Source organism: Abramis brama (assembly GCF_963993115.1).
Source record: "Abramis brama genome assembly, chromosome: 13".
In the NCBI taxonomy this organism is placed as follows: domain Eukaryota; kingdom Metazoa; phylum Chordata; class Actinopteri; order Cypriniformes; family Leuciscidae; genus Abramis; species Abramis brama.
This window is the reverse complement of record NC_139975.1, coordinates 34,148,173-34,157,426: the sequence shown is the minus strand read 5'-3', so window position 1 is coordinate 34,157,426 and position 9,254 is coordinate 34,148,173. Positions and strand designations below refer to the sequence as shown.

Below are 9,254 nucleotides of genomic sequence, written 5' to 3'. Positions count from 1 at the left end.
TACTATTACAACAACACTTCTGTAGTGTCTGGTAAAGCTGACGGTCGTGCCGTGGAGGATGTACTTGTGATCGAGACTGCTCTGGAGGACAATGTTAATTAAACTAAACTAAATGTGAAACTATAAAGTAGAAAGACTGAACTAGTATTTTCTTGTAAACCTACTCTGATCTTTGACCACTTTTTTTCCACCGTGTCAAAAGTATTGAGCTGATAGCACAGTTTCAAGCACAGGATTGCTTTACAAATTTAATAGATGATGAATAATACTTGAAACAAAATTCTTTCTGTAAGTACAACTTGCTGTTCATGCTTTGCGTGTTTTGTGCTGTACATCTAAGACTGAATGTTGCTAAATGGACTGACTAAAGCTGACTATCTGAATCCATGCAGTGACGCCTGCAGCTGAACCAGCAAAGCCTACAGTGCAGCTTGGGGCCGAACCAGCAAAGCCTGCAGTATGTGCTGAAAACTGCCAAAAAACTCACCCTGATGGTCAATGTCCTGGCCCTAAGGGGGGTCCTCCAGTGATGCCTGCGTCTGAAGCAGAAAAGCCTGCAGTATGTGATGAAAACTGCCAAAAAACTCACCCTGATGGTCAATGTCCTGGCCCTAAGGGGGGTCCTCCAGTGATGCCTGCGTCTGATGCAGAAAAGCCTGCAGTATGTGATGAAAACTGCCAAAAAACGCACACTGATGCCCCATGTCCTGGCCCAAAGGGGGGTCCTCCAGTGATGCCTGCGTCTGATGCAGAAAAGCCTGCAGTATGTGATGAAAACTGCCAAAAAACTCACCCTGATGGTCAATGTCCTGGCCCTAAGGGGGGTCCTCCAGTGATGCCTGCGTCTGATGCAGAAAAGCCTGCAGTATGTGATGAAAACTGCCAAAAAACGCACACTGATGCCCCATGTCCTGGCCCAAAGGGGGGTCCTCCAGTGATGCCTGCGTCTGATGCAGAAAAGCCTGCAGTATGTGATGAAAACTGCCAAAAAACGCACACTGATGCCCCATGTCCTGGCCCAAAGGGGGGTCCTCCAGTGATGCCTGCGTCTGATGCAGAAAAGCCTGCAGTATGTGATGAAAACTGCCAAAAAACGCACACTGATGCCCCATGTCCTGGCCCTAAGGGAGGGTCCTCCTGGCCATAAAGAATGTGGCCATGCATGCAGTTAACGGTGTTGGTTTTTACCATTGATGTTTTTCCTGTTTAACAAATAAATCTCATACTTTAGTAAGTCTCTTTATTTTTTTTATATTAGTTTGCTTGAAGAGTTTCATTTTATATTGCAACAGCTGTTGCCCATAGTGGTTCACAATAACTAAACACAAATAACAGTACAGAGAAAACAAACAAAAAAAGACAAGGTAATGATAAAACACCCATCATGAAGGTGTCCATGAAGTCTTAAAAGATGTGCTTTAAACATGGCCTTAAATTTCGGTAGTGACTTTACTGACCTTACAGAAAGTGGGAGTTCATTCCAAAGTTTGGTTCCAGCATGAGAACTCTGTCACCATTATCTCAAGATGGATTATAAAATGCCAGCATACTAGAAAGATAATGGTGCGTTATAATTATTGTCAACGAACCGACTCGGCCCTCGGATATATGACTAAGACGGTCACTTCAAGCGTTCTGGTATGTAAAAAACATGGACGCCACCCGGAAAGCTGTTTTTATGGTAGCACTGGCTGAGTACCACGTGCTCAAAGTATGTGCTTCACCTACACCACACAGAGGAAGAACTCCAGGAAGACTATGACACAAGACGCAGAAGGTATGCTCATATTTCAGTATGTTTGGTCAAGTTTGAGCCACGTTATAGTAGATCATTTTAGCTAGCACACCAGCTAGCAGGAAATGGGCTAAAAACAAACAGTGGTGACGTCGCTAAAGGTGATATTGAACTCCTTGCGGTGTTGCTCTTTTACAGAACGCTTTTTGTCATAAATAGATGCACTTAAAAGCTAAAGGTAATGTTTCACGCATGATTTTGGCAACTTGTGCAAGATGCAAACTTTGCTGGCGAACGCAGCGAAAAGTAGTAGACGCACTGTTACACGAGTTAAAAGACATGTATTAACTGCAGTTTTTTTTAATCTCTATTTCTTTTTCTCATTCGCGTAGGGCTGTGATATCAGCTGTGCTGCTGTCCAGACAGCAGATAGTCCTCAAGCCTGGAATGGAGTGGGAGATCATGCAGGATATGGATGACAATACATTTGCCCATCATTTCCTGATCAGAAGAGCCAGGTTTGAGCAGCTCCTTCGACTGCTTCAGGAGGGGGGCCTGCACAGCGAACACAGCCATGGACTTCCCCCCTTGCCTGTTCCCAAAAAGGTCCTCATGTTTCTCTGGTATATGGCCAACCAGAACAGCTTCAGAGAGATATCTGATAAATTGAATGCTTCCCAGTCAGCGACGCACAGAGCCATCCTTCAAGTGCTGACCATACACAAACTTTGTGTCTTGGCCAAGGGGCTGTGAGAAGAGGATGTCTTCTGCTGTCTTCCAGCTCATCTCTGGCCTCGATGGAGTCATTGGGGCGATAGATGGTTGCCACATCAGGGTCCAGAGGCCACCCATCAGAGGAGGGGATTACATCAACAGGAAGTCCTACTACTCTGTCCTCCTCCAGGGAATCGTCAATGATGAAGGCCGCTTCATTGGCATCTTTGCTGGACCACCAGGCAGGGTGCACGATGCCAGGATGCTGCGGGGCTCCACTTTTACACTGAATGGCAGGAGAAGGTGGGGGACTATCGTCTGCTCGGGGACAGTGCCTATTTTGGTCAGGCCTTCCACTTCATTGTAACACCTAAGCGTGACAACGGGGCCCTCACTGATGCTGATGACCATCAGCAAAATTACAACATCAGTCGGGGAAGGTCATCGCTGAGCAGGCATTTGGCAGGATGAAGTGCAAGTGGCGGCGCTTAAGAGACCTGCAGAACACCAGGATGGACATTGTGGTAATGATTATCATGGCTGCATGCTTCTTGCACAACTTTGCTCTTGGAGCTATGAATGGCTGTGATGAACACCCAGAGGGTTGTCCAAGAGAGGAGGATGGCAACGAGTAGTTGTGACTAATGTCATCTAATAAATGTCTATTGTCTTTTTACACCTTTTAAACAGTTTCAGTGTCAATTTTCTCCCCCTTTAAGTCGTACCTAGAACTATCCTAAACCTAAAACCCACAGAGTTAGGCTAGATAGATAATACTCTCCTAACATAACTTTATAGTTTTTCTTAGTAGAGTAGAGTGGTGCTACATCATGTGATGCAATGTTCATGTATTTCTAGGTGTTGTAATACAAAAGTGTTAAACCTTAACTTAATGCTTCATTGTGCTTCACAGGCCAGTGAGGTGTTTTTTGTAGCTGAAAAGACTGGTAACATTCAACCATGACAAGGCTTGGTTTAATATTAAAACAATATTTTATTGAAATGACTTGAAATAATTTAAATTGCACAGAACTGTGCTTTGTTTTCTTTTTTTGTGGTCATTCACAAACAGCATCCTGGCAATCTGGGCCACTGACAAAAATGTATTAAATAAATAAACTATAACGGCATGTAAACAATTCAACCCATACCAACATACATTAACATGAGAATAAAAATAATAATTTTACATCTTCTCCACCATCTGCGCAAGCAACCTCTGGAATCCCTCCTGGGATTTCTTCATTTGCGCCAGGGTCTCAGCGTGGCGTTTTTGGGAGGCCGCTTGGGAGGCTGCCTTGGACTCCCTAACATATGGCAACAGCTCATCCTCCCTCTGGCGCTTGCGTGGCCTCCTTGGGGTGTCAGGGGGCATGGTGGTAACAGTGGGATGATGAACACAGGAGGACGGAGGGCTGGATGGAGCTGGAGAGGGGGAATTGGTCAGACGCACAGGTGAGGATGCGCTAGTGGACTGTGCAGGTGAGATGTCTGGTGCAGACACATTGACCTGTAGTGCATCTGGCCTGCGCACATCCAGGCCCATGGTTGTTCCCACAACAGGGAAGACGATATCATGGTGACCTCCCAAGAGGTCATCCATCTCAGCAAAAAAAATGAATTTTACTAGGGCCCCTCCCTGTGGACGAATTTTTGTCCTTTACTTTTTTGTAGGCCTCCACCAACGTGTTCCATTTGCGAGCCACCTTGTCTTGCACAAAGGTCTGCTTGAAATGGTGGCTTAGCTTGCCAGTAATATCCTCCCACAGCAGCTTCTTGGACCTCCTGGCCAGCTTCAGGCGCTGGTTCAGGTCATGGAGGGACCAGGGAAGGCCCTTACCTTTTGCCTCTATTTGCAGCCGCATGAGGTCAATTAGGAATAATGTTGGGTCCTTCAAGAAAGTCTCGTTGGCGACAAGTGAGGCAGTGGCAGGCAGTGGGGTGTATGAAAGCAGTGGGGCAGTGGCTCCCACCTGGCTGATATCTGAATCAGAAAAGAAAAAGAAAGAAAGATGTTAGCACAGCCCTCAGGGTTTAATAACAGTGCATGTGCATTAGTATCTCACCTGTGCTTTCAATGCACACCAAGTTAACCGAGATCATGAGTCCCTGGTCCAAGTAATAACCAGCCGCTGGGTTGGCTTGTTGTTGAAACAAGGGCCCATGAAAGGGCCGGGTCCTCTCCTGGTCCCAGTACGGATCCATCTTCCCATCAATAAACTCTAAAAATAAAACACTGTATATCACACTCTGTATCTTTTGGGCAGTATGCTATAATGTACAGTTATCATTCTATCACAAACATACCAGTTTAACATGCAACATTGAGATTTAACCCACATAAAGCACTTTTCTAGTAAAACCATAGTTTGTTTATGTAGGCTTCATATAACTATATCGGTTATATGTAGCCTAGTAAATTAGGTGCATGCCAATCTGTAATAAGACCACACCTTATCAAAACGCAGCCATTTGAACGTCAAAAATTTTCACTTTATTTCATGTTTTAGTTAATCTTCTGTTAGCAACGCTAGCCACGTTAGTAACACCCGTTTGAAACAAGGCTTCATTTAAACAACCAAAGCGGTCCAAAAACAATGAAAACAATTCATACTTACAAGTCACACAGGGCGCAGCCATCTTGGATTCCGTATCAGAATTCTTGCTCGGTGTCCTCATGGTTGTCTGACTTCCGAGCTGGGAAATCTGAGGAAAGGGTTGAAATCTGTTGGTGCGTGTTGCTAGGCAACGTCTGTCTTCCTAGTCGGAATTCCGTGCTTATTTCTGTTACTTGTGACATTTTCATGGCTAAAATCTGATTACACTGTATTTAGCACAAACTCTGCTACAATAATATGTCAGTAGCATGTATGTAAAAGTTATGTAAAAAAACAAAACAAAAAAAAGTGTTGCCTTTTTTTTACAGACTCAAGGACTCGTATAGGCCACTGGGGGGCGGAATATACACCCCATGCTCAAGCGCACGTATAAAGCTTGCCACAAAGTAGCCTAATAGATAGATAGATTTCTTTATTGCCATTGTACAATTTTACATACAACAACATTTTTAGAATTAAGAATAGTTAAGTACATATTGCAATCAAAGGCCATATTGCACATTAATAAATAAAGTGCTCATAGTGTTATTTCACATAAATTGTCTTGTATGTCAAGAATGTGTTGTGGTGATTTTGGGGATGTGTTTTCAGTTCATACTGTAGGTCATTATCGTGATAGCTTTGGAATAGAAGCTGTTCATGAATCACGTTGTTCGTGATTTGATAGACCTGTAGCGTTTTCCGGATGGCAGCAGTTCAAATAAATGATGGGCTGGGTGATACGGGTCCTTCAGAATGTTGTGTGTTTTCTGCAGACAACGAGAGGTGAAAATGTCATCCAGGGCAGGTAGCTGTTGATTTGTAATGTTCTGTGCGGTCTTTAGTACTCTCTGCAAAGCCTTTTTATCAGCTGCCGATCTGCCTCCATACCACACCAGCATACCATATGTGATACGATCCTGGAAAACCCGTCAGATGTCACGCTGGTACGTTTTCAGTAAGATCTAAAAATAGATCCAATGTCAGTTGTGTCAAAATTGGGTTTTTATTAAATTATTATTCCGTAACATCTTGTCTAAATTCACTAGTTTAGTGCAGAAAAAGAGCAATTTATACTGGCAAGCTGAAAAGACCAGGGGCCTCATTTATAACCGTTGCGTACGCACAAAACAGGCCCTGAAAGAGGCGTACGCCACTTTCGACGCATAAGTTGTGATTTATATTGTGATTTATATAAAAACAAACTTGACGGGAAAATTTGCGCACCTGCACGCAAACTCTGACCCATGCGTACGAACGTTTTGGAGATGGAGCAGTTTGGCGACACCGATGGTGAGCTGGAGATTAGTGTCTTTTTGGTCACTTTTAGACAGAAAATCTAAAGAAAATTAAACATCTACAGAAAGATAATACAAATATAATTTCACTCACCAAGCCTGTCACTTGAAGCAAATATCCATCCCTTCTTAAATGTCCGCGCCAGCGAGCGCGTTGGGCCGTTTAGTGAAACTGACGCAGTTTAAATAAATAAAATAATGATTTAAACTATGTTTTACTTCTGATATAAACATTTAGATTAAATATGCCATTCAAATATTTAAACACTTAAACATGAAATCATACTGAGAAGTTACAACATTTTTTATATTCAATCAATAGAAATATTTGTTGTGGATGCGATGCTTTTGAACACTTTTCCTGTGGCGTGCTGTGTTTTAATGTTTTAACCACAGAGATAATTGCTTATCATGATAATACCAGATTGTCTGTTAAAATAGTTTAGTGCAAATAATGCACAAGGTCTATCCGTTTCCATTAAAAATAGAAATCAATTAAAAATACAATTCGGCCAGTGGAAAAGATTGAGAAAAAAACTTTCTCTGAAATGTATTTTACACTATTTGATTTATGTATTCAAAAACAAGGCAAGGATAGGCAACTACTTGATTTTTATTAATGTAATGTGTCTTGTAGCCTACCGTTAAACGTTATCACGTGGATGAATAATTATATGCAAATTATATGCAGATGAGGATATGCATAGTAAAACTAGGCGTTGTAAGCTCCATATATGGTTATTTCGGGGAGGAGACGCATGTGCGCACAATCTTCCGCTGACTGGGATTTATAAAGTGAATTCTGTGCAGGTTCTGGCGGACGAACCGTTTTATAAGTCTGAATATTTTTTTTGCGTACGCCATTTTTGGCTTTCGGGCGCACGTACACTTTTAGTAAGGATCCTACGCACAGTTTTATAAATGAGGCCCCAGGTCTTCTTTTCACTTGATTCATCAGTGACTGGGGATTAACGTAGCATTTCTTTTAACCTTTGTGATGTTTTCCTGACAAAGTCCTGTTCCACCAGTCCAGGGTGAGGGGAAAGCAGTCATTCCCGGCGGCTGCAAAGTCCAAGTCCGCTAACCAAAAGCCACTGAACCTATTAGTTCCTCTTACCACTCTGAGAGGTCACTGTGGCTAAATCTCTGGAGCATCGGGGACAGGGATAAATTCCTCTCCCAATTCCACCACATTTGTTTCCCCACCTGCAAAGAAGTGGAGGATGTGGAATTTGGGAGGGCAAATGGTTCTAAGTTGTGTTCAGCCCAGTTCAGCTCCCCCTCAACACACAATGTTCCTTGGATTGCTGACAGTGCAGAATACTCATCCACCAAAAGAATGTGGTCTGATGGGCACAATCACAAGTTCTCAAGTGTATTGTCACAAAGCACATCTTTTACATGGGTTGATTGGGAGGCTTACATACTACACCCTCACATGTGAGCCACGTCTCTGGCTGTAACCACCCTGAGTAAACTAGTGTTTTTCCTTGATGCCTCGCCACAACCAATCATGCTGGATGATTTTTGGCTCACAGATATTAACGAGATTGACCCCTTAGGTACTGAGATTTGGTATGAACGGTAAGCCGTTTTTTGATACTCAATGGCAGTGGTTCCCAATTCCAGTCCTCGTGACCCACTGCTCTGCACATTTTGTAGGTCTCTCTTATCTGACACACTCAGTTCAGTTCATGGAGTCTCTCTTAATGAGCTGATGATCTGGTTCAGGTGTGTTAAATAAGGGAGACATACAAAATGTGCAGAGCAGTGGGTCCCGAGGACTGGAATTGGGAACCACTGCTCAATGGTATCGAGTCAATTCGGTCAGTGCCTAAAAAGTATCTAACTCGATACCCAGCCCTAATTTTACCCCCCTCCATTTTTTTTTCAGAGGAGCAGAAATTGCACACTTTGTGTTCTGTGCAAGCATTACGGCATTATGTAAACAGGACACGATCGTTCAGGAAGAATGTTCAGTTATTCGTTTCATGGGCCGATCTCATAAGCCGATCTCCTCGCAGCGCCTTTCCCAGTGGATGGTGGAGGCGATTGAATTGACCTATACTTCTATGGGTCTTCATTCCCCGGTGGGCTTAAGGGCTCATTCTACAAGGGGTATGGCTACCTCAGGGCATTGTTCAAGAGGATTTCGGTATGAGATATTTGTGCAGCGGCAAGCTGGACTTCCCCCATACATTTGTCAGATTTTACTGTCTGGATGTCACTGCAACCTCTATGGCTCATGAAGTTCTCGATTTTGGTTCTTTGGAGAATGGAAAGGTTATCTTTCTTTCTTGCCGGGAAAGCATGCGTTACGGGAGTTGGCTATATCATTTCCATAGAGTTTATATATATATATATATATATATATATATATATATCTGAAAAAAGTGGCGTTGATATAAGAATGGCTGTATTCCCTAGTTGCTTGAAACACTGTTGTTAGTCACAATTAATTCAGTTTCCAATTCTATACATGCCCCTGTGTCTGTGTTTGCTGTGCCTCTTCATATTCTACGCAGATTTATGCCAGTAGAGATCCACTTCCAGTAGAGTTTAGGTGTAAGAGGTTATTCATAACAACAACTTGTAAACGTGGAATTTCCAGAGAGCTCCGACTTGTACCATGTGATCAATGTACCACCTGACCATTTTGTCATTGATAGTGTTGCCATAAGGCTTGTTCGACTTCATGCAGCTCTGCGCAGACCGATCGGCGGCTGACTTAAAGCAGTGCATGCCGGTTAGAAATTTTGTCCGACTTGATACAGCGCCGACGCCACGTGACTGTGACGTATGCCATCAAAGTACCACGAGAGCAATTCGAGAGTAGCCGGAGAACTCAGCCAGCGCAGCTTCTCAAGAGCGGCTGCACTGGGCTGCACGTGGGCTGATGACGACACAGCT

At 43.4% G+C, this 9,254-nt stretch overlaps 1 pseudogene across 1 annotated transcript; it reads left to right on the top strand.

The window, feature by feature from the left end:
- The first annotated feature begins 1,713 nt into the window (after positions 1 to 1,713).
- LOC311095383 lies at positions 1,714 to 3,084 on the top strand (annotated as a pseudogene). Its single transcript has 2 exons — positions 1,714 to 1,793; positions 2,128 to 3,084. The product of its transcript is annotated as an uncharacterized misc_RNA (transcript).
- The last annotated feature ends 6,170 nt before the right edge of the window (positions 3,085 to 9,254 follow it).